This window comes from Zalophus californianus, chromosome 8 (genome assembly GCF_009762305.2).
Source record: "Zalophus californianus isolate mZalCal1 chromosome 8, mZalCal1.pri.v2, whole genome shotgun sequence".
In the NCBI taxonomy this organism is placed as follows: domain Eukaryota; kingdom Metazoa; phylum Chordata; class Mammalia; order Carnivora; family Otariidae; genus Zalophus; species Zalophus californianus.
This window is the reverse complement of record NC_045602.1, coordinates 111,613,494-111,637,932: the sequence shown is the minus strand read 5'-3', so window position 1 is coordinate 111,637,932 and position 24,439 is coordinate 111,613,494. Positions and strand designations below refer to the sequence as shown.

Below are 24,439 nucleotides of genomic sequence, written 5' to 3'. Positions count from 1 at the left end.
AAATAAACTCTTGGGGCTACATCAAAACAAAAAGCTCTTGCACAGAAAAGAACCATCAACAAAATGACAAGACAACCTACTGAATGGGAGAAAATATTTGCAAATGATATATCCAATAAGCGGTTAATATCCAAAATGCATGAATAATGTCTACAACTCAACACCAAAACTCCCCCAAACAATCTGATTTAAAAATGGACAGAGGACCTCAATAAACACTTTTCCAAATAAGACATGCAGATGACCAACAGACACATTGAATAGATGCTCAACATCACTCACCATCAGGGAAATGCAAATAAAAACCACAATGAGATATCACCTCACACTTGTCAGAATGGTTAAAATCAAAAAGATAAGAAACAATAAGTGCTGGCAAGGATGAGAAGGAAAAGGAAGGCTTGTGCACTGTTGGTGGGAATGCAAACTGGTGCAGCCCCTGTGGAAAACAGTATGGAGATTCCTCAGAAAATTAAAAATAGAATTACCCTATGATCCACTCATTCCATTTCTGGCATTTATTCCCCAAAATTAAAAACACTAATTTGAAAAGATATATGCACCCCTATATTACTGCATTATTTACAATGGCCAAGATATGGAAATAACCTAAGTATCCATCCGCAAATGGAAAAAGAAGATATAATATGTATGTACAATGGAATATTACTTAGCCATAAAAGAGACTGAGATCTGGCCATTTGCAACAACATGGATGGATCTGGAGAGTATTATGCTAAGTGAAATAAGTCTGAAAGAGAAAGATAAATACGAGATGATCTCACTCGTATGTGGAATTTAAGAAACAAAGCAAATGAACAAACTAAGAAGAAAAAAAGGGACAAGCAAACAAAACCCCTTACTCTTGAATACAGAAAGTAAACTGGTGGTACCTGAGTGGAGGTGGGTGGGGGGATGGGTGAGACAGGTACAGGGGATTAAGAGAACCCTTATCATGATGGGCACTGAGGAATGTATAGAATTGCCGAATCACTATATCGTACACCCAAAACTAATGTAACACTGTATGTTTACTTCAATTTTAAAATATGTGTGTATATAAATTATGTATGTATTAATATGTAGTAATATAATTAATATTCTATTAATAGTATATAATAATATAATTAATATAATGTAATAATATAGTGAATATTAATATAATATATATTTTATATATTTTTTTAAATTCACTTCCTTTGTGGCACTGACCACATTTCACGTGCTTAGTAGCCACATGTAGCTGGTGGTCGCCATCTTGGATAGTACTGTCTTGGGTGAAACATTCCTTCTTCAGGAAAGCCATCCCTACCCTAACGCCCTTCTCCCCCAGGTTTGGGTGCTTCTCTGGCATAGCATTTATCACAGCTGTAATTTATTTTTTAATTTGCAGTTGGTTGCATAATTTCCTTTATTAGACTATAAGCTCTGTGAGGGCAGCGACCATGTTTTTGTTTACCTCTGTGAATAAGTGGTAAGAACAGGGGCATAGTAGGTGCCCAATGAATGTTTGCTGGTTGGATGAATGGATGTTTAGATAAACAAACAAACGAGAGGATGTGTGTTCTGGGGGTAAGGAGATGGAGGAGGGGCTACTAATGAGAAAGCAGAGAAGGCTTCCTGGAGGAAGTGACTTTGTCTTCAAGGTCCCTGCTCTGCCCTTAGGCTTCAATCATACCATCTGCAAGAAAGGAAGGGGCTGGCAACATCAGGCTGGGGCTGTAGGGGGTGAGTAGCCATGGGCAGTCTGCCTTGGGAAGCTGGAAAGTTTGAGAAGTGGGAGATTGGAATTGTCTTGGGGATGATCTGAGGATTGCCAAGGTAACCACAGGGCTCACGCAGGCTGGGCCTTGTGCCCACTGGGCAATGCTGGGTTTCCTGAGTGGAGCTATGCCAGTCTTCTTTCTGATTCCAGTGGCAGCAGGAAGTGAATCTCAAACAGTTTGCAAGCACAATGTCTTATGGGTGGAGGGCCCCGAGAGAATTCATCATGAATGTGGACCCCAGCCCTGGCCTAATGGGCTGAGGAGCCAGAGAGACAGAGAGTTCCTAGTCCTCAGAAAAGGGGCGATGATGGTCCCTAAAATCCAACACCTTCCTGCAAGGATCCATTACCATTTCCCCCACCCCATCTTCTTAGATGAGGCTTAGATGAGGCTTAGACAAGCCACTCCGGTCACCCTACTGCTCCTCCAAAGATGTGTGTCTTCCCAAGATGGTGACCCAACTCCTTGAGGGCAGGGACCATTGTCCACTTGCTCCATGTCTGAGTCCTCAGTGCCTAGCACAGCTCCTGATACAGAATAGCCTCCCAACACATGTTTGCTAAGTGAATCCATTTCATTATGAGTTTGCTCATTCCTACAACAGCTCTTTATAGAGCTCCAGTTATGTGCCAGGCACCAGCAAGTCACCGAGCAAGTGAGCAGTGAGCAAGACAGGTCTCCACCCTCTGGGAAGCTATGTTCTAGAGGCGAGCCTGAAAAATAAAGGAACAAAAATATGCCCCATAATTTCAGGGAGGGTTAACTGGTATGAAGGACTGCATGGGAAGACCTGGGGGGGGGGGAATGGCGGTGGAGGTACGTGAGCTGAGACCTGAATGAGGGGAAGCCACGGGGCCACCTTGGGGAAGAGTGCTGCAAAGAAGGAATCAGCATGCAGGGTGGGTGTGATCTGGGTGCAGCCCTAGGACAGCAGGTTCACCGCGTGGGAGCAGGGGCAGGGGAGTAGACAGTCATGGGAGAAGCCTCAGGGCCTCAGCTTGTGGGCTGTGATAAGGAGATTGGATTGCAATCTGTGCACAACGCATCAATAGGCTGAGGGCGGAGGTTCGACATTTACAAATCGACAGGATCTGATTTGTAAATTAAAAACTCACACACAGGTGGCTGGGAGCGGGGTGGGAGGAGGGCCAGGGAGGGGCGTGGCAGGGCGGTGGCATGGGGGGTGGGAGGAGGGAAAGCAAGAGGCCCCTGCAGCAGTGGAGCCTGGAGCTTGGGGAAGAGACTGGGAGGGATGGTGGGGAGGGGAAGATAGGCATTTGCAAATTGTCTGCAGGGGAACGGTTTCCTCACTGCATGGGGTAGGGGCAATTGGGAAGGAATGGAGAGGAGAGAGAGGGGGAGGGTCCCAGGGCTGGGGTTGTAATCTGACTCTGCCACAGTTTGCAGGGTGACCTTGGGCCATCTCTTTGGGCCTCAGATTCCACAACTGGACACGGAGGGGTTGGGTCAGGTGACCTCTAAGGACGCTCTTGTTTGACTCTTCACAAGCCAGGTTCATTTCCCGCAGTCTGGGGCCCTGCCCAGCCCCGGCCTCCCTCGCAGGATGTCTGCTGAGCCTGCTTCTCCAGCAAAGGGCAGGGTCAGCATCACGGGCGTGAGACCCTTGCAGCTGGGTAGGACCCACACGGGGACAGACTCACACTTGATGTCCTGCTCTGCCATTGCTGTCTTGAAACACCTAATGATTTTTGAACAAGGGGCCCTGCATTCTCAGTTTGCACCCGGCCCTGTTAATTATGTGGTCTGTGCTCCCGCACGCCCTTGGCCTCCTCCAGGCGAGGAGGGGAACCACCTCAGAGGTGACAGGCATCCTGCAGCAGGGAGGGGAAGAGGCCCCTCAGGTCGCTGTGCTCCAGGACTGAGGACCCCGGCTGGGCCCCTCTGTGGTGCGTGGGTCCCTGCCATCACCGGCACCTCCCCACACCTCCAGACTCTCTGATATCCCCCACGGTCCCAACAACTTCCCTGTTCCAGGACTGAAGACTTTGACCACTTGGATGGATTGACTTCAGTGACCCCACTCCCATAAAGCAAAAGAAAATAAAAGCAAATAACAGGAGATGACAGGTGAAGATCAAGGCCCAAAGAGTGGCTTTGATGATGGACTTGAGGGCTCCATGCACCTGGGGGTGGGGGGGCACATGTGTGGGAGCAGGAAGAAGAAAGTGAAGCCGGGGGAGATGAAGTGACTCGTTTGATAGAGACCCGCAGCCACATGGGAGCCGACGGGGAAGTTCCAGGGAGGTGTTTCACCTTCAGAGAAAGAAGCGCTTTCTAACAATGAACGCTCTCCAATAGTGAAACCTCTTACCTTCTGAGAGGGAACTTCCCCTCACCAGGGGTGTGCAAGTCACTCTTGTCTCTTGGAGGCGACACGTGTCATGGATGCTGAAGAAAGTTTCTGGCTCAACAGGGGGACTAGGGAAGTGTTTTTTTCTTTTTCCCCCCAAACCATGGGCCACAATGCAATTGTGGGGGCATGAAATCAGTAGAAAGGACCTAAAGCAGCATTTTTTTTAAAGAATGGAAAAGATAGGAGATGAGACAAGAGAAGACAAGAGGAAATGTAGTGGGTTTATCCCATGTAGTAAGGAAAAATGCTGTTTCTTGAAACTTCCTGTGTGTGTGTGTGCGTGTGTGTGTGTATGTATGTGTGTGTGTGTGTGTTCGCACTGGACAGCGACGTAAAGTGCATTACTCACCGTGGGTACTAGTCAGAAAGATTGAAAGCCTCGGGAAGTTCTTCTCCAAGAACCGTCCAACTTTGCTGTCAAATGAGTCAATGTTCTTAGATCTTATGTATGAAATTATGAGACTGGAATTCTAAGATTCATTTATTTCTTTTACATTCATTTACTTCACATTTATTTAATAGCTCCTGTAAGCCACGCTAGGTGCTAGGGACATGGAGATAGATCAGAAGCAGTCCCTGCCCTCAAGTCAAGTGATGGAGACAGACATTTAAGCAGTTCATTATATACAGCGTAGCAAGTGCTTCAGTAAGCACTTGGCCAAGATGTGTACATATTTCACCCAAACCTGTGAGGGAGGTGCTTTTCTCAGCACCATTCTGCAGGTGAGAAAAAAAAAAAAAATCAAGACTCGAATGGTCACACAAAGGAGTAATCAAGGACACCAAGCAGAGCCCTGATTTGCACCCTAGACCACCTGAGGGTACAGGTGGGGGGTGTGGAGGCTCAAGGAAGAAGGGTCTGATTGAGCAGCTGGGGTGGGTTAGGGAGAGTCACGGAAAGTATCACAGCAGAAGGGACGCTTGAACTGTCTCGAAGGAAGAGTAGGAGTCTGATGGGATGGCTAGACAAGGTGGCAGAGGCATTCCTTTTCTCAAGAGACAGTCAGGAGCCATGCTGAGAATAGGAAAGGGTGGGATTTCAAAGCAGGCAGACCTGGTTTGAATTTTAGTTCCAGCTTTTGCTAGCTGTGTGACCCTGCACAAGTCGCCTAACCTCTCTGCGCCTCCATTATCTCACGGGAGTTAGTTTAGCATTAGATTAGAGATCCTGTATGTAATGTGTCTAGCATTAGCACAATAGTGGGGGCTTCATGCTGATTACAACCCATTGATGAGGTTTCCCCGAGTTCAAATCCCATCTTTGGCACTTACCATCTATCTGGGTGACCTTGGGCAAGTTACTCACCTGTCTGTGCCTCATCTTTAAAACCACATAAGGCTATGAAAATAAATCAATGCATGTGAAGTGCTTAGAAGAGCATCAGGAACAAATCAGGTGCATGATAGAGATAGCCCACTGTTAATGCCTCCATGTGATCCATGCTGTGATAAGAGCTTTTTAATTTTATTCATTAATTAGATTAACAAATGACTGTTGAAGGGTGGCCATGTGGCAAGCAATGTTCAAGGTGCATCAGAGAGTCTCACTTAATTCAGTACATGGCTGGAACCCTGAGTATGAGACTGAGTTCGTCTTCTGGGGGGAGCGGCAGTGGGGACAGGATTTGGGTGGGAGGCAAGATGGGTGGTGAGAAATGAGGCTGGAGAGATGGGACAGGTCAGATAATGAAAAACATTTTATGTCACATCACCCTGTAAGCAGTGCAGAGCCCAGGGTGATTTTCAATCTGGGGGATTTTTATTCTTAGAATTTATGATTCCCCCAGTGTAAAACTCTAAGTCTATATGCCACAGTCTTTATGATCTCAAGATTATAGTCCTATGATTTTTGTGGCCCTTAGTATTTCTTACTTGCAATGGTAGACTGATATAAAAAGTGGCCATAATAGGGACTTCTAGTTTCAACTCTGACACATAAAGAGCTTAAAAGCTAACAATAAGAAAAAGTTGGGTGAGCTGAAAAACAATGACTTTTCTTGAAACCGCCAGAGAACTGAGGTTGCAAGGCAATCTGCCACCCCAGAGTCTGAGGCATAGGGTGCATCCAAAAAGATATGTCACCCAAGCCTGGCTTAGCTGTAGCCATGCCAAAAGTTGATGGGAACACCTAGGTAGTAATTCTGATGAATTGCTGGAGGCAATTTAGGCACCTGCATAAGACACAGAAGCCCCCGAGGAGACCTGGTCATGGGCAGTGGGGAAGACCTCTTACTTTTGCAGATTTTTTCCTCTAGGAACCTCACCAGGTTCCAATGGGGAGGATCTGAGCGAGCTCTCCATGTGGCCCTGGCAAGGAGAGGCAGAGTGGCCATGGTGAGGCCCTCCCAGAACCTTTCCCCTCAACTCCCGTGGTTAGGACTTTGCCAGAGGGCAGTTCAGAGACTTTATCCCAGCTAAGGCGAAAGGAACTCTGTAGGATTCCAGCCCTCTTCAGACTTCCTGTTTCAATCGGAGGTAGGGGGACTGGGGTGGGAGATATGTATATATGTATATATATATATATATATATATATATATATATATATATATATATATATATATGCTGTAGACAACACAGTAAACTGGCTGAGCTGTTGTAGTCAGAGAAGAGACCAGAAGCAGGGGGAGGGGAGCTCTACCTTGGAAGGAGGAACAGAAACACTTCCAAAAGGCCACACCCCTGAGATAAGAGGAACTCTACCAAAGCCTGAAATTTCATTAGCAGATTAGGAATGCCCGCCCTCCACTCAGCTCTACCATCACACCAGTAAGGTTCCAATATAATAACAGTAGATTACAGCTGAAATTGCTGTAAACCCCATATTTTTCTGAGGAACAGTACAAAGGAAAACTCTAGAGCCAAAAAGGGAAAAGAACAAGGACACAAAGGAACTTGAAACCCCCGGTGCCTAGAGCTACAACAAGCACTGAGCGCAGCTCAGCGCCTAGAGAGATTAACATCAATCCTCGCACCAAAGGTCTATCTCCCTTAGTATTTATAATCCTATACAACATGTCCAGTTTTCAGCAAAAATTTACAAAGCATGCTTGTATTAGTTTCCCTGAGGCTGCTGTGATGAATAACCCCAGGCTTGGTGGCTTAAAGAAACAGAAATGTTATTTTCCTTACTGTCCTGGAAGCCAGAAATCTATAATCACTACCACTGGGCTGAAATCAAAATGTGAGCAGGGCAGCCTCGCCTTGAAGGCTCTAGGGGAGAATCTCTTCCTTGCATCTTCCGGCTTCTGGCGGCTGCGGCCGTTCCTTGACTTGTGGTTGAGTCACTCTATTTGTTCTCCCCATGGTCACATCACCTTCTCCTCTTCTGTGGGATTCATGGATGGATGTGACTGCATGTATCCTGGGTAATCTTCCCATCTCAAAGGCAAGGAAAAAAAATACAGACTGCAGAGACAAAACAGACATTAGAAGCAGACTCAGATATGACACTGATGTTAGAACGATCAGACAGGGAATTCAAAATAACTGCGACTATAATGTTTAGGATTCTAATGGAAAAACTGTCTCCAGGACTCCATATGTGAGGCCAAAAAAAAAAAAAGTCTTAATAAGTTTTAGAGTATTGAAATTATATGGAGAAAAGATGGTCTTTTAACAACCAGTCTGGAATAATTAGATGTCCATATGCATAAAAGAAAAAGATCCTTGGTGTAGACTTTATACTTTACATGAAAAGTAACTAAAGAGAACCCAAATTGATCACAGACCTGAAGGTAAAGCACAAAACAATAAAAGTCTAGAAGAAAACAAGAGAAAATCTGCTTGACTTTGGGTTTGGTGGTTGAGTTTTCCAAAATGCAATCCATGAGAGAGAAAAAAGTGGTAAGTTGGACTCTGTTAAGCTTTTGCTCTGTAAAATGCACTGTTAAGAGGATGAAAAGACAGGCCACAGGATGGGAGTAAATATTTACAAATCACATCTCCGATAAAAGATCATATCCAGAATATGCAGAGAACTTCTAAAACTCACCAAGAAGAAAACAAACAACGCAGTTTTTAAATGGGCAAAAGCTATGAACAGACACCTCACCAAAGAAGATACACAGGTGACAAATAAGCATATGATAAGATTCTCAGCATCATTTATCTTCGGGAAATACAAATTAAAATAAAAATGCAAATGAAAACAACAACTACATGCCTATTAAAATGGACAAATTCCACCCCCCCCCCCCGACACACACAAAAAACATCGGCAAAACCAAGTGTGGATGAAGATGCAGAGGAGCAGACAACACTCTTATCATGGTTGCTGGGAATACAAGATGTCACAGTTACTTTGGCAAACAGTTTGGCAGTTTCTTATACAGCTAATCATAGATTTACCATATGACCCAGCAACTTACCCAACTGATTAGAAATATTATGCTCGCACACAAGTCTGCACACAAATATTTATAGCAGCCTTCTCCTAATAAAGCTGGAAGCAGCTAAGATGTCCTTTAATAGGTGAATGGATAACAGTGTTACATCCATCCTATAGAATACTCTTCAGTGATCAAAAGGAATCAGCTGCTAAACCATACAACAGTATGGATTAATCTTAAATGCATCTTGCTAAATGAAAGAAGCCAGTCTCAAAAGGTTACATACTTAGTGGGTACTGTGTATCTATACATTTACATACATACATAAATGGATTCCATTTATATGATTAACAAAAAGGTAAAACTATAGAGATCAAAGACAAACAAGTGGCTGCCAGGGATTTGAAGAGAGAGGGATAGTTGCCTGCGTGAAGTACCATAGATATTTTGGAGCCATGAAGCCATTCTGCATGGCACTTGGAGTAGTGGATACATGGCTCTCCATTTGTTAAAACTCAGAACTTTTCAGAACAAGAATCAAAGTGAATCCTAATGTAGGCAGACTTTATAAAAGAATTTAACTATATTATAAACGTAGGACATTATCTCACTGAATGATGTTGGCAATAGATGTGCGGACCTAAAAAACTTTAGAAATCCCTGGAAACAAGACTAAAGACCAAAGAACTCTCCATAAGCACTGTACTCTAGTTGGTAAAGTTATTTTTCACGGAGTATGGGTTGACAACTCTGAAACTCCTATGCACGTGTGCTAGAATTGAACTATTAAATAAACAAGGATGCTAGATGGTGGGAGCAGGCGTCTCACTGCTGAGGTAGGGGATGATAGGCAAGGGGAGAACATAGAATGAATGCTGTGAATGGATTTGAGTTGGAGGCATTAGCATGAACTTATGTTTAGCTTCATATAGATACTAATGGATAGATTTAGAAATAGTTATAGTGGTTCATATATACAGGCTAGTAGGTGTGTGTGTGTGTGTGTGTGTGTGTGTGTGTGTGTGTGTGTGTGTGTGTGTGTAGATACACAGTACCCACTGAAAAGGGACCTCAGTTGCAACAAGCACACTCAGCTCCCAGATCTTGATTTTTAATCTTGATTTTTAATACCATTTTCCAATAAAAGGAAACAGGCTCCTTGGAGAAATTGCTGATTCTAGAACTGCGGTAGAAGATAAAGTAGATGAACGTGGAAGCTCTGACGGTGCCAGAATGTAAGGAAGTGCTCAAAAACAAAAATAAAAACAAAACAAAACAAAATGACGAGGGTATGTCACAAGGGCACAGGTATGTTATCTTAATAGCCCCTACTAGAAAAATGTGAGCAACAAAATAGATAACATAGTATTAGATGATGATGCAAAGTATAGTCAAATACCAGTGAGTCCACATTGATATAATAAATGATTGAATAAACAATTAACAGAATTCCTAATAACTTACATATAGATACTGCTCCCTTAAAGAGGCGGAGAGTAACGCTTAAGTGTGGGCTCTGCGCAGTGACTTCCTTTACAGAGAACAAGATGGAAAGGGGGAGAAAAGAGTAACATTCCAGTGGAGAAACCTGGCCACCACTACCTTAACTAGGTGATTAAGGTTAATGTTGTTAATGGTAAATGATGCTGATGGCATGTTCTCTTGATGTAACGTGTCGAAAAGGACGCTTTGCTTCTGTGCTCTTCTTCCTCGAAACCCAGAACTCCATCTAATCATGAGAAAAACACCCGACAAACCCTAATTGAGGGACAGTCTACAAAAAAAAATCTGACCAGCATGCCTCAAGACTGTCAAAGAATCAAATACAAGGAAAATCTGAGAAACTGTGACAACCAAGAGAAGCCTAGGGAGCTAAGATGATTAAGGTATTCTGGATGGGATCCTGGAACAGAAACAAGACATTGAGGAAGAACTAATGAGATCTGAATAAAGTATGGAGGGTAGCTTATAGTAAGGCATCACTCACTACTGGTTCTTTAGTTGTGACAAATGTACCACAGTAATATAAGCTATTACCAATGGGCGAAACTGGGTACAGGGGTATATAGGAACTCCCTGTATCACCTTTGCAACTTTTTTTTTTTTTAAATCTAACTACCATAAAATAAAAACATTATTTAAATGTATTTTTTAATGACCACAGTAAATAGTTCATGTGCCCTGCCTCATACCCTTTGCAATGTGACTTTGCCTCTCCTCCCTTGGAGAGCTGGTTTCTACTGCCCCATTGAACAGGGGCTAGCCCGTGACTTGCTTGGACTGATGTGATACTAGTGGAATGTGAGACCAGCCACAGAGTCTCAAGAGGCCTTGCAAGTCGCCGGATGATGAGACACATGACCCAGGCACCCTTCCTACCCCAGCCGACAGCCAGCCAAACGCCAGCCACGTGACTGAGTCCATTCTTCTCGAGGAATCTAGACACAAGGAGGCAAGGCAAAAGGAGCCTGGCCTCACCCCGATCAGCAGGGCCACCAGTGGTTCATATGAACAATAACAAAACCTTTTTGTGATACAGCAATAGCTAAGTGATTCATTCATACCTGAGCATAATGGTGTGCATACAATGTTATTGGTTGTAACAATATGATTATAAAAGATTAAGAGCCACCTAAAGGCTCATCAGCAAGAAACTGATCAAATAATTATGAGATCCGGACAACGGAATATTATGCAGCTGTTCAAAAGAATGAATCCCACGATGTGCTTTCTAAGTGAAGCAGCAAGATGCAGAAGAGCACAGAGAGGAAGCTACTGATCCTGTAAAATATTTATATGTGCATAGACTTTTGGCTGGAGGCTACACAAGAAACAGGACAATGGCTGCCTCTAGGAAGGGGAACTAGGAAGGGACACTTCCTTTTCACTCTTTTTTATCTTTTGAATCATGTAAATGTGCTATCTATTCAAAAATAAATAAAAGCAGAATGAAAAAAAAACCCTCCTGGGCCTTTCAATTTCGGCTTATTATTCTCTACTCCCAAGAGTTCCCAGATCCACAGGGCTACAAATAGCAGTGGCGGGGGGGGGGGGGCCGCCTCCAGGCAGCTTCCACCGCGCTCAGTGAAGCCCGTAACTTTGCCAGGCCGGCACAACCTCGCCTGCCCACTGGAGGGCAGCAGGACGCTTCCTTTCCGGTGAGCAACTGCGCAGAGATCGAGGTCGGCCTTGAATAGCAGAGCAGGCCGGCGGGCTCCTACAGAAAGGGCTCGCGCTTTCCGTATTAAAATAATAAGAGGAACAATAACAACAACAATAATAATTAATAAAATAAATGGTTTAGATTTGGGACAAAAACATCCCAGAACCCCCTCCAGGCAGTGGATCATCCAGCCATTACCCACAGCGTCCCCAGGGGAAGCCTGTGCATCTTCTGGGGTTGGGGCAGGGTTGAGGGTGGGTGGCAGAGTGGGATGGGAGGGGAAGAGGAGGGAGATGACCCGAACCTCCACCCGGCTCTATAAAACCATTGGGAGAACTGGACCTTCAGGCTGCTAGGACTAACAAACCTTAAACTCGGGAAATCTGGAGGGTTTGCCATTGACCCCCTGCCGCGACCCTGAAAAAGCCCCTTTTAACCTTGAACCTGCTCCACATTTGTCAACTGGAAGTGGTGATTGTAAGAACGAAATAAGCAATTAATTTGGGCCATTGAACTAAGGACCTTCTAGACTGCTTTACCCCCATTTTACAGAAGCTGAGGCCTCGTGGGGGGCAGAATAGCTTGTTCCTAGCTGCACAGCGGGCAAGTGGCGGAACAGGATTTGAATCCAGGTTTCCTTGGCTCCTGACTCCCTGTTCCTACCACTTAACTCATCCAGCCTCTGAGGGCTGCCCAGAGGGGTCGCACAGGAGAGGTGGCTGAGAAAGAGCGTTGGAAAGGGGCTCGAGGCCGCGTTCACCGAGTCGCTTCTGCGTGCCGGGCGCGCACCTCTCAGGGAAGCTGCCTTCACCTGGAGATAAGCCGGTGTGACCTCCACGCCCCCTTGGGACAGGCGAGCAGGAGGCCCGCGGCTTGCTGTGGCCACCGCCCCCGGCCGGCTCGGGCAGGGCGCGCGGCTGCGGGGGGCCCCGGCGCACGCTGCGCTCGGCCAACCCGGCCCTTCAGCAAGCGCGGATCGTGTTTGCGTGCGCAGGCCTTTGTTCCTGCACCGGGGACCTAGGGGACGCAACCGCCGCTTTTCCGCGATCGCGTCTATCGCGTCTTGAAACACACACGCGCCCGGAACAAAAACGCTGCGCTGCGGGAACCCGCGCTCCGAGCGCGTCTGTGTGCGGGCACGGGCGCGGCGGGGCTGGTCCCTGCGGGCCTTCGCTCCCGGGCACTCCGCCCCTGCCTCAGTTTGTCCATCTGCACTGGGAGATGGGAAGGGCTCAGCCCCGTGCCAGCTCTGGGCTGGAATGCGGTTTTTCCAGGCACTGCGGAAGGCAGCGGGGAGCGGGGCAGAAGGGGAGGCTGCTGTGGGGAGTTTGTGTTCCCGAGAGGAGTAAGACAATAAACAAGTACAGGAAAAAACAGACAAGATAATTTGAAATAACAGCAAGTGTTAATATAATAGAAGCACAAGTGTACAGCTCGTGCTAGGCTCTGTTCTGAACGCTGCGGGATGTGCGTCGGCCCCTCCAAGCCCGGCCCCTCCAAGCTCACGGCAAACCTGAGACAGAGTAATTATCACTCCCTTTCACAGATGGGAAAATGGAGGTTGAATCACCTATTGTAGGGAAATGAGAAGTTGAAGAATCTATTCATGAGAAAGCAGTTGAGCAATTTCCTCGAGTGTCCAGCCAATGGTGGAGACCAGATTTGGACTGCATGTGACAGCTGGGCTCCAAGTGTGGCCTCTTAATGCTCCAGTCTGTCACTCCGGCTGTGCGATGTTAGAGAGGGAGGCACTGAGGCTAGAGCAGAGCTATCACCAACGGGGTGTGGGCGACTATCTCCGCCGTGGGGGCCCTCTAAGCTGAGGCCTGAAGGGATGAGAGGACCCAGCCATGTAAAGAGCTGGGTGTGCCAGGATGAGGGAACAACAAGGGCAACAGCCCTGAGGTAGGAACAGTGGGCTGGTATACTTCATAAACACAAGCAAGGTCAAGAGTGCCGGAGGTGAGTGAAGAACAGCAAGAGTGGTGGGCAAGGGGACTGCAGGTAGCCAGAGGCCTGATGGAGCAGGTTTGGCAAGGAGCTGGGATTTCATTGCTGTTGTGATGGGAAGTCCTGTTGGTGTGGCGCCTGAAGGTGCTGTGAGGATGAACGGGTTGGACCAGATGGCAGAGGCCCTCCCGGCTCTGCCAGGCTGCCTTGGAGGAGGAAGTTGGTCGCTTAGCTCTTAAACACCACCGCCCCCCTTGCCTTCGGATCTGGCCTCTACAAGATTCATGATGACATTCACCAGCCCTTGGTCTCCAACACAAACCTGGAGATGTCAGATCGGCTAAGCCCTCATTTTATAGACAGGGTGACACCAAGGCCCAGACTGAAGGAACGGGTCAGGTATCCTGTTGGTATGTTTCAGTCACCAGCACAGGCCTCACCTGACCCTTAGACCCAGGCAAGGGGAACCTGCCCTTGTCCTCATGAGTTAAAGGGCCTCTCCTGCCCTTGTCCTCACCTGTTAAAGGGCCTCTCTCGGGCCCTCTTCCAGCTGTTTATGACCCCTACCCTCACCCGAGGGCCAAGGGGACATAGCCTCCCAAGCCTTTATCCCCTTTCTAGACATACTCTGGGTTCCCAGGATCGCTGAAATCCAAAGGTCCCAAGCCTGCTTCTAGGGTCTATGCAAGCCTCTTCCTGGTGTGTTCTCTGGAGGCAGAACAGTAGACTGGGGGGTGGAGGGGAGGCAAAGGGCAGTGTGGAGCATGGGGGGGGGTGGAGGGAGCTTGTAAAGGCATGGGATGTCTATACACATGCATGTGGGGTCTGCACGGCGCGGCGTGGAGCCGGGGAGAGAAGGAAAGGGGCAGGCTGGGGGCTGGGGACCAGCTCTCCCCACTGCCACCATTCTGCATTGCAGGGCAGGTATCTGAGGAGTCTGAGATTTCCAAACTGAACCTGGCCTTCCAGGCTGTTATGAAGTTATATTCATTGAGGAAAACGATAGAACATTTTAAAAACAATATATTAGCCTGATGTATAATGTTTAAATATTTAGATTTTGGGGGTTGAGTGGGCCCCAGGCCCCACCAATATCAGGAGTGGGTCTGGCTTAGCACATAGGAGATATTCAGTATTTATCAACCAGATGGATTAATCTCATTTCATTTAATCCTCACACAGACTCTACAAGGGAAATAGCATCACCTGTGTTTTATTGATGAGGAAACAGCTTGGAGAGATTTAGTGACTGGTCCAATTTGTCACATTAGAAAGTAGCAGAGCTGAGCCTCCAGCCCTAACGTATCTGATTCTAAAAATCCATTGCAGTTGGTTCCTGACAAGTTCATACCCATTATGAACACATGAAATGTATTATAGCAGCTTGGGTGTGTCACTTGGTCTTTCTGGATATATGCACTGTTTATATTACATGAAAAAGGTCTCTTCTTGATTCTTAGTCTATCCTCTCAGGTACTTTAGGAGGTAACAGGGCAACCATTAATGCTCCATTGAACAATTGTGGGGAAACTGAGGTCCGTGAGCAATGACCCAAAGTATCATCAAAGCTTAAACAAATAGGGTTTACTATTCTTGCATGACAAGAAATCCAGAGGTGGCCAGACCTCCAGATGGTGTAATTGTTGTGCCATCCTCAACAAATACCTTCTACCTCATGGTCTGTTCTGGTTATTTATTGCTACACAACAAACAACCCCCAAATGATAATAATTTTATTATTTTCCATAATTCTGTGAGTCAGAAATTTGGGCAGGGCTCAGCTGGCTGATCTTTCTGATCCATGGGCATTGACTAGTCACTTGGTCATGTTGGGTTCATATGGAGCAGATGGTTGGGTTCATCTGGAGGATCAAGATGGTTTTACTGGGAAGACCGCAATGCCGAGCTCAGCTGGGTCCCCTATTCCTTTCATGAAGTCTCAGGGCCTCTCCAGTTGGTCTCTCCAGAAGGATGGTTTGACCTTTTCCATGGCAGCTCATGGATCCAAGAGGCCATAGTGGAAGCTGCCAGTTTTCTTAAGGGCAAGGCCCAAGATTAGTAGAGCATCATTTCCACTCTACTCTGTCCAAGAAGTCACAGGACTGGCCCAGGTTCAAGAGGAGAGGAAGTAGACTCTGCTGAAAAAACTCTTCCTCTTGAAGGAAGAAGGACCAAAGAATCAGTAGTCATCTTTAATTCATCACATGGTCTAAGATGGTTGCTTGAGGCCCAGTCATCACATATCAAATTCCAGCCAGCAAAGAGAAAGAGAGGAGTAAGGTATATACCCTCCCTTTTAAGACGTTTTCTACAAGCCACGCAAAACATTTTTCTTTGGTAAGAACTCACATGGCCATACCTAGGATATGGAAAGGAAGCAGGGAAGTGTCATCTTCATTCCAGGCTGCCATGTCCCCCACTGAAATCAGGGATTCTATTGACTAAGGCAGAAGGGGAGAGTGAATGTTGAGGAAAAACTAGAAATCTGTTGCACTGTTGGATTTTTTGCTACCAACAGCCAGACACATTCTTTTTTTTCTTTTAAGATTTATTTATTTATTTGAGAGAGAGAGAGTGCACGAGCAGGGAGAGGAGCAGAGGCAGAGAGAGAGAGAGAGAATCAATAAACAGACTCCCTGCCGAGCACAGAGCCTGACATGGGGCTCGATCCCAGGACCCCAAGATCATGACCTGAGCCGAAACCAGGTTGGCCACTTAATGGACTGAGCCACCCAGGTGCCCCGAGCCAAACTCATTCTTCATGGACATGTTTCAATTCCAGTCTTGTCCCTCCTGATACATCCTCCACACTGTACCAAAATAGCCGTTCCTTTTTAATTATTTTTTTATGTTCCTAAAAGGTAAATCTTTTAATCATTCCCATGCCAAGAGCAAGTTCTGAAGTTTTTTGTGTGGGGACCATGGGATTTTAATGCCTAAAATAACAATAAAACCATTGGCCATACACCAGGCACTTTACTAAGCACCGTATGAACAAATCTTACTCCGTCCTCACAGTAACTGGATGAGAAAGGATCATACATGAGGAAACAGGAGCCCAGAGAGGTTAAGTGGCTTGCCCCAGGCGACACAGTGAATAGGTGCAAGGTGGAGATTTAAATCCTTGGCTGTCAGATTCCAGGGATGTACTGAGGCACCCACACATGTGAACCACAGGGATCATGTACTGGTAACCACCCTGGAGCATGGACAAGGCCCATGGTTGGAGTGGAAGTGTTAGAAGAGGAGAACATGAGCCAGGAGCCTGCAGGTGCCCCCTCCTCCCTGCAATCCTTTGGTCGGAGGTCAGATGGGCATATTTCACGAAATTAAGCTGGCACCAGGAATTCATGTCATTCCACGAATGAACTCCAGACCATGAGTAGGAGATGGTAGAATTGGCTACATTGCTAAGTAGTGGTCAGGATACAGGCCCAGTGCAGTGAGGCGCCTTCCAGCTCTGAGGTTCTCTATTCTAACCCCAGGTTCTTCTTGCCTTTACCTCACCCTGTTCCAGAATACCCAGTGGCTTCACTTTTGCCCTGCAGGGGCTGGGGAAAAAAGAGAAAGGGAAAGGGACAGACAAACCTGCGTTCAAATCCTGATCCCATCCTTTCTGTGAGTCTCAGTGTTTGCATCTGTCAAATGGGAGGAATAATCCCTGCTCTGCTGACTTATCCAGGTGTTGAGGACCACAGAGGACAAGGGATAGGAATGGCCTTTGCAGAACAGAGCTGGTGAAGCATGCGGAACCCACTTTGGCAGATTGCATTGTCTCCTTGGAGAGCGGGAAGGGCTTGGGTGGGGATGGGGGCAGGCAGCATGGAGCACCTGCTATGGGGCTCCTCCCCACAGCCTCACAGAGGAAGTGGCCCACAGTGGGCAATTACACATAGATGCCCCATCAGGGGACATGGTGATTCAGAGCAGTGGTTCTGGAGCCAGGCAAACCCGTGTTGGAATCCCGGCTCCACCCCTCACTAGCTGAGGTGCCCTTGGACAAGTCATAACTACCTCCATTTTCACATCTATAAGGTGGGATTAAACAGAGAACCTGTTGCATTGGCATTTTGTGAAGAATGGAGTGACAGCATGCCTTTAAAACAATGACGTGCGGAAGAACTGTCCAACCAGTGGTAATGACAACAGTGATTACATTTTTAATTACATTTTTTAATGCAGCGCTAATTAAATATGTCCTATAGGTGTTTCATTGCCAACTTACTACTCTTCACCGCAACGCTAAGATGTAGTTAACATTATTAATTCCCCACTTATAGATGTAGAGACATAGAGATGTAGAGGTGCGGTTGGGTGGGAAGCTGCCCAAGGTCACCGTAAGTGGTGGGGTCAGGGTTTGAACCTGAGCCCAAGCTGTCTGATCTAGCGTCCACCTTAATCAATATGCCACAGTCATATTACTACCATTGCGGTTCCTATTGTTGCCCTTATATTCTGTACCCGCCTCCACAACTGCCCCAACAGCTGATTGGAGCAGAGAAGTCACCTGACCCAGAGGTTGCCAAGGGATAGGCTGACCGGCAGCAGCCAATGATATAGCCTGGGGCAAAAGCTCCACCCAGCATGGCAGAGCGCAGTTACCTAATCAGCACGGATCAGGGCTGCCAGTTTGGGTTTGGATCCGAGGGAGTCGAGCGAGTCAGGTCAAATGCACAAAAGCTGGAAGACAGGGCGAGATCGGGTAGTGCAAAGAGAGTGTGAAGGCGCAGGGTTAATGAGAAAGCCCAGACCTCTGGGAGGAGGAAGGGGAGGTGAAGACCAGCAGACACCTGCTACTGAGGGGGCCATGAGCGAGCTCAGTCCCTGAGCACTGGGACCTGAATGGTCTCCCAGTGGCTAAACTGCGTTGTGTGAGACATGGGCAGAATTCTTGCCTTCCAATCCCTGAGTGTAGCTTTACAACAGTCCCCGTGGCTCCAGTTAACTTGAGAGTTTCTGCCCTTTTCATCCAAAATGAGGCTGTATCAGCCTTCATCTTTAACCTTAGGGTAAATGCTAATAATGGGAAGTGGCAAATGGAGAGGGGCAGTAACTTGCTCCGTGCAAAGACCCAGGCCTGACGCGGGCCTGAGGAGGCTGGGAGACACAGCCTGGCCCAGTTCCTGGTATACCAGAAACCTAGGTCAGTCCTTGGTCCACTTTCCTATCTATGATCAGGCTGTCATACACCATCGGGGGGTGGGGGGACACCAAGCCAGGCCTCTCCCCTGCACCCCAGGTTCATATGTCCAGTGGATGGCTCAGTATCTGCATTTGGTGTTGCCCACTGACCCAGTTCCTGGTACACCAGAAACCTAGGTCAGTCCTTGGTCCACTTTCCTATCTATGACCAGGCTCTCATACACCATCTGGAGGGGGGAGATGCCAAGCCAGACCTCTCCCTTGCACCCCAGGTTCATATGTCCAGGGGATGGCTCAATATCTGCATTTGGTGTTGCCCACACATCTCAGTTTTAACCTGTTCCAAACAGAACTTCCCACCATGCCTCCCAAACCCATCCCTTCTGCAGGATTTCCATTTCAGGAAATGCCAAACTTCCACTTCTAGTTGCTGAGATTAGACATCTTGGCGTCATCCCTGACCCCTCTCCTGGTCTCATACTCCAACATTCCTTCAGCCAACAAATCCCATTGGCTCTACCTTCCAAGCCTTTCCAGCAACTGACCACCTCTGACCACACCCACCATGACCACCATGGTCTGGGTCACCATCCCCTGGGTCCCCTGGGATGACTGGCGTAGCCTTCTCCAGCTTCTGTCCTCGCTTTCCGCAATGGTTCTGCGCTCAGCAGCCAGAGGGGTCCCGTTAAAAACAAAAGCCGATCTGCCGATCTCCTTGCTCAAAACCCACCAATCGCTTCCCTCCTCACTTGGGAAAAACAAAGGTCTTTACAAAGGCCTTCAAGGTCTTACACTCTGGCCTGACCAGTTTCTTTTTTATTTTATTTTTTTTTAATTTTTTATTGTTATGTTAATCACCATACATTACATCATTAGTTCTTGATGTAGTGTTCCATGATTCATCGTTTGTGCATAACACCCAGTGCTCCACGCAGAACGTGCCCTCCTTAATACCCATCACCAGGCTAGCCCATTCCCCCACCCCCCTCCCCTCTAGAACCCTCAGTTTGTTTTTCAGAGACCATCGTCTCTCATGGTTCGTCTCCCCCTCCGACTTACTCCCCTTCATTCTTCCCCTCCTGCTATCTTCTTCTTTTTCTTTTTTCTTAACATATCTTGCATTATTTGTTTCAGAAGTACAGATCTGTGATTCAACAGTCTTGCACAATTCACAGTGCTCACCATAGCACATACCCTCCCCAATGTCTATCACCCAGCCACCCCATCCCTCCCACCCCCCACCACTCAGCAACACTCAGTTTGAGGCCTGACCAGTTTCTCATACACACCTGCCTCCCTGACCTCACCTGCCCGCCCTGTCCCCCGCTCTCCCTCTGCTCCCGCCACACAAGGTGCTCGCTGATCTTGGAAGAATTGTTCCCACCACGGGGCCTTTGCATTTTCTGTTCTCTCTGCCTGGCGTGTTCCTCCTTCATGGGTTCCCTCACCTTGTTTGGGTCACCTTGGCAGAGAAGCCTTCCCTGGGCCCCTTACTAACGACTGTCACCCACCCCAGTCAGCTTCCCGGCTTTATTTTTTTCTGTAGCGTGAGTGGTACATGTCACACTCTGACTCGCTATCCATTGTACTTAGTGTTTATGATCCATGCCCTGGACTAGATTGTGTGAGCTGCATGTGGGGAAGCACCATCATCCACCACATGGACCACTGTGAACCCATGACTTAGAACACAACGCCTGGCGGGCGCCTGGGTGGCTCAGTTGGTTAAGTGACTGCCTTCGGCTCAGGTCATGATCCTGGAGTCCCGGGATCGAGTCCCACGTCGGGCTCCCTGCTCAGCAGAGAGTCTGCTTCTCCCTCTGACCCTCTTCCCTCTCGTGCTCTCTATCTCTCATTCTCTCTCTCTCAAATAAATAAAATCTTAAAAAAAAAAAAAAGAACACAACGCCTGGCATGTAGCAGGTGCTCCATGAATCTTTGTTGGAGCAACAAAGGAGCACGCCAACGAGGACTTCCTGGAGAAGTCCTGGCCCCGCTCCCCCACTCTGAGTGACTCCAGAGGAGTCGCTCACTTCCTTGATCCTTTCAGGGGTAAGCCCCCAAGGCCCTGTCCCAAACATGAGAACCAAGGAGATCAGTCAAGGAGGAAGGATTAGTACAAATAAGTGACGATTTCTTTTTAAATATGACTTTTTTTCCCCCTTAATACAAAAGTCCCGTGTCGCAGCTGTTGGCTCTGCTGTCAAATCACATTTTATCCAAAGAGCTCGGCACTGGTGCTCTGTGGTCCAGCGAAGGATCTGCTGTCACGGAATCACTGGTGAGCCGTGTGGGCCTTACAGGAGGTTCCTGGGCAGGCTGGGGCTCATCACCTCCCTGCAGCACATACCCCAAATCCCGTCACACAGCAGGGACTCTATGTTGCTGATTGATGAGGCTGGTAACAGGTAATGGGGTTGTTGTGCGATTCTCTCCACTTTTCTGTAGTTTGAGTTTCCTTTAAAAAAAAAAAAAAAGAGTGTTTTTTCTGAAGTTCCTTCTCCCGGACCCATCCCCCTAGGACTTCCTATTGCCCTTCCCTCTCTCCGCCATCCCCAGCCACGACTTCTCTCTTCCTTTCCCCTCTGGTTTGATGAGAGATCAGTTCAGCTTCACTTAACAGCAACTGGTTGGCATCCTGGAGTCATCTGAGTTCACTTAGAAACCTTTGATGCCCTCTTGTTTCTCCACTTCCCAAGATTTGGAACCAAATGGTCTGGTGTGGGGGTGCTGGGCACTGGGTGAAATGCTACCCTGGGGATTATGGCATTTTCCCGAGTTGAGCAACCATCTTGTCAACCAAGACCAAGCCTTGGTTTTTGGCTGCACCCTGGGGTCTCCTGTTAACAGGGCCCAGCTTTTTGGAAGGCAGCTTAGCAACACCTTTTGTCACCTGAACCCCTCCCTTGGGGTCCCACCACAACTGACTTAAAGAGTTATTTCTTTCAAGCCCAGACAATGTACTTCATTCACCCCCAGGGTGTCTGGTGGATGATGTTCTTTCCATTACCTTATGCAACGTGGGTTCACCGTCACCGTTTGGAAAGCACAGAGAAGCACACAGGAGCTGACCACAGCTCCACTTTGGCCCAGTAATTCCTGAACAGAAAGGATCCGTTGTCACTGAGTCACTTTAAGGGAAGAGCTAAAAAACACCATTCAAAGGGCCCTGATGATAATGAGTATGCTAATGTGATTTCCATTGGGTGCCTATGTTACCTCCAAAAACGCTGTCTGACCTTCCTCATGGATTCAAAGCTTCCATTGAAGTCGATGGGGGATTTGGGTTAAAATAACATCAAAGTTTTCACTTAAATGGGTGAAACTGGGGAGTCGTGAATGAAGGGTGAGTTTCATATTGGCCCCAACACTGCTGACCTTGAGGGGAAAATGGACACCCTGGTAGGTGGTGAGTGCAGCTTCTGGCCAGACAGCTGTTGTCTTTGGGTGGGTGGAGCCAAGCGGTAAATGAGGGTCCCTTTTACATGACCCATGAGTTCGGGAGGCCCGAGTCCAAATCTCAGCTCTCTACTCATTACCCAGATGACCTTGGGCAAGGCAGATCATTTCTCTGATTGAGCCTCAATGTCCCCATCTGTCAAATGGCCTAGATGAAACATCCTTTGCCGAGTTGCTTCCAAGATTAAAGAAGTATGTCTGCGGGACGAGGCAGGGAAGTGGGAGACATTTTGGAGCTCCCCACCCTCCCACCCAGTCCGAGGCACAGCAGTAGGTAGGAAGCCCAGCCTCCCACCTCCCAGCCCTTCCTTCCTTCACTCAGTGTATATTTATGAGGCACTTCCTGGGTGCCCGGCACTGTTTGGGTGCTGGGGAGTCAGCAATGAACAAAACAGATGAGCTCTGCTCTCACTGGAGCCCCCACTCCAGTGGGGGAGACAGACACCAAACATAGGAGCAGAAATAATCCTTAAGTGGTGACAAGTGCTATGGAGAAGGAAAAGAAAAGTCCTTACCAAAGGGGCAGAACTTTAGAATCAGACAGACCCAAATTCAAATCCCAGCTCGCCCCTTGCCGGCTGTGTAACTCTTGGGAGAGTAATTTTATCTCTCTGACAATCTTCTCATATGTTCAGTGAGATCCGCTGATCATTCATCCACCCATTGAACAAATATTTATAGGATTCTGTCTTGAGTCAGGCATTCTTCTGCATGTTGGGGAGCTGGCAATGAATAAAACAGACGAAAATCCTTGCCCTTGGAAGCTTAAGCTCTAGAGGAGAGAAACAGACATGGGACGAATATATACATTTCGGGTGATGAAGGAAAAGCAAGCAAGGTAAGGGGGTGGAGAATGATGGAGAAGAGTGCCTTTTGATGTAGGGTGGTCAGGGAAGGACTCTGTGGGGAGACAACATTTAAACTAAGGCCCAAAGGTCTTGGGGGAATGAGCCCTGTGGGCATGTGGAAGAAGAGTCTTCCCAGCCAGGGGAGAAAGCAAAGGCAAAGGCCCTGAGGTAGGGCCGAGCACGGCTGTTGGGAGGATTAGAGAAGCAGAGACCAGATGGCACAGTGCCTGGCTCTGAGCTGCAGCTCAATACATCGTGGTCATTATTTGTGCCCCTTTCATGACAAATGGGGGCTAAGTCACGTTCCACTATCATAAATGTTTCCAGGGGTTTTGTAGATTGGTGACTTTTTCACTCATTCTTCATCTCTTGTTCTCTGAGTGAGAACCAGCAAGCCGTACTCCCCAGCCCGCCTCCGTCCCCAGTCCCAGCTGACAGGGATGGTGGCCATGTGGTAGTGGCACTGGAGGGCGGGGGTTTGTGATGAATGATGGTCCTTCGACAGTAATGCCCGCATCCTGAATCTCTTTCCTCTCCGCAGACTTGTGAACGAGACGCCCTGGCAACGCTGCACCCGTCGCCGAGATGCGCCTCCATCTGGGGTGGAAGGCAACATCTGCTAAACAGCTGCATCTTATTTAAGGACTGGTACTTAATTAAATTACTCCGCTCGGGTAGGGGGCAGGCGGAGCCGAGCAGGAAGGGGCAGGCCCAGGCACAAGCATGTATTTCACCCCTCCCCAAGTTGGCCCAAACTCCCTACCCGAGGGGCCCCTCCACATGCCTGTTTGTGGATCCCATCAACCTGGACATCCACACATTTGCAGGATGTCGTGCTCATTCATGTTACCTCCTTGCCTTTACCCAAGCTGACCCTCCTGCCTGTCCAGCTCCTCAGTGACGTTCCAACAACTCAGACATCAACATGAGGTGATGTGAGGCATCTTCCAGCATCCCAGGCTCCGTGAATCACCTCCTGTGAGCTCGCGCGGTACTTTGTACTGGAGCATTTCCTACCGTTATATTGCAGGGTTGTGGACCCTGCCATTCTGTGAGCTCCTTGTGGTTGTGAACCAGGTTTAATTCATCTTTATAATCCCAGCATTGTGCCTGACTCCCCATAGATGCTTAATAAGTGTTCAGTTAATAAGTGAATGGATGGGGATACCTGGGTGGCTCAGTCCTTTGAGCGGCTGCCTTCAGCTCGGGTTGTGATCCCAGGCTCCTGGGATCAAGTCTCGCATCGGGCTCCCTGCTCAGTGGGGAGTCTGCTTCTCCCTCTGCCTCTGCCCCTCCCACCCCCTCACTCGTGTTCTCTCTCAAATAAATAAATAAAATCTTTTTTAAAAAAGTGGATGGATGAAGGGAGGGAAGAAAGAAGGGATCAGCGAATAGCTGGATGCCACTT

The 24,439-nt window shown here is 47.7% G+C and overlaps 2 long non-coding RNA genes across 2 annotated transcripts; one reads left to right on the top strand and one right to left on the bottom strand.

The window, feature by feature from the left end:
* Positions 1-20,742: 20,742 nt before the first annotated feature.
* Positions 20,743-22,947, bottom strand: LOC113938575. The gene is made up of 3 exons (XR_003524900.1): positions 22,699-22,947; positions 21,735-21,823; positions 20,743-21,182 (listed from the first exon to the last, which is right to left on the bottom strand). It is a non-coding gene; the product is annotated as an uncharacterized LOC113938575 (long non-coding RNA).
* On the top strand, positions 22,916-23,991 carry LOC113938576. The gene is made up of 3 exons (XR_003524901.1): positions 22,916-23,021; positions 23,573-23,679; positions 23,901-23,991. It is a non-coding gene; the product is annotated as an uncharacterized LOC113938576 (long non-coding RNA).
* Positions 23,992-24,439: the final 448 nt, after the last annotated feature.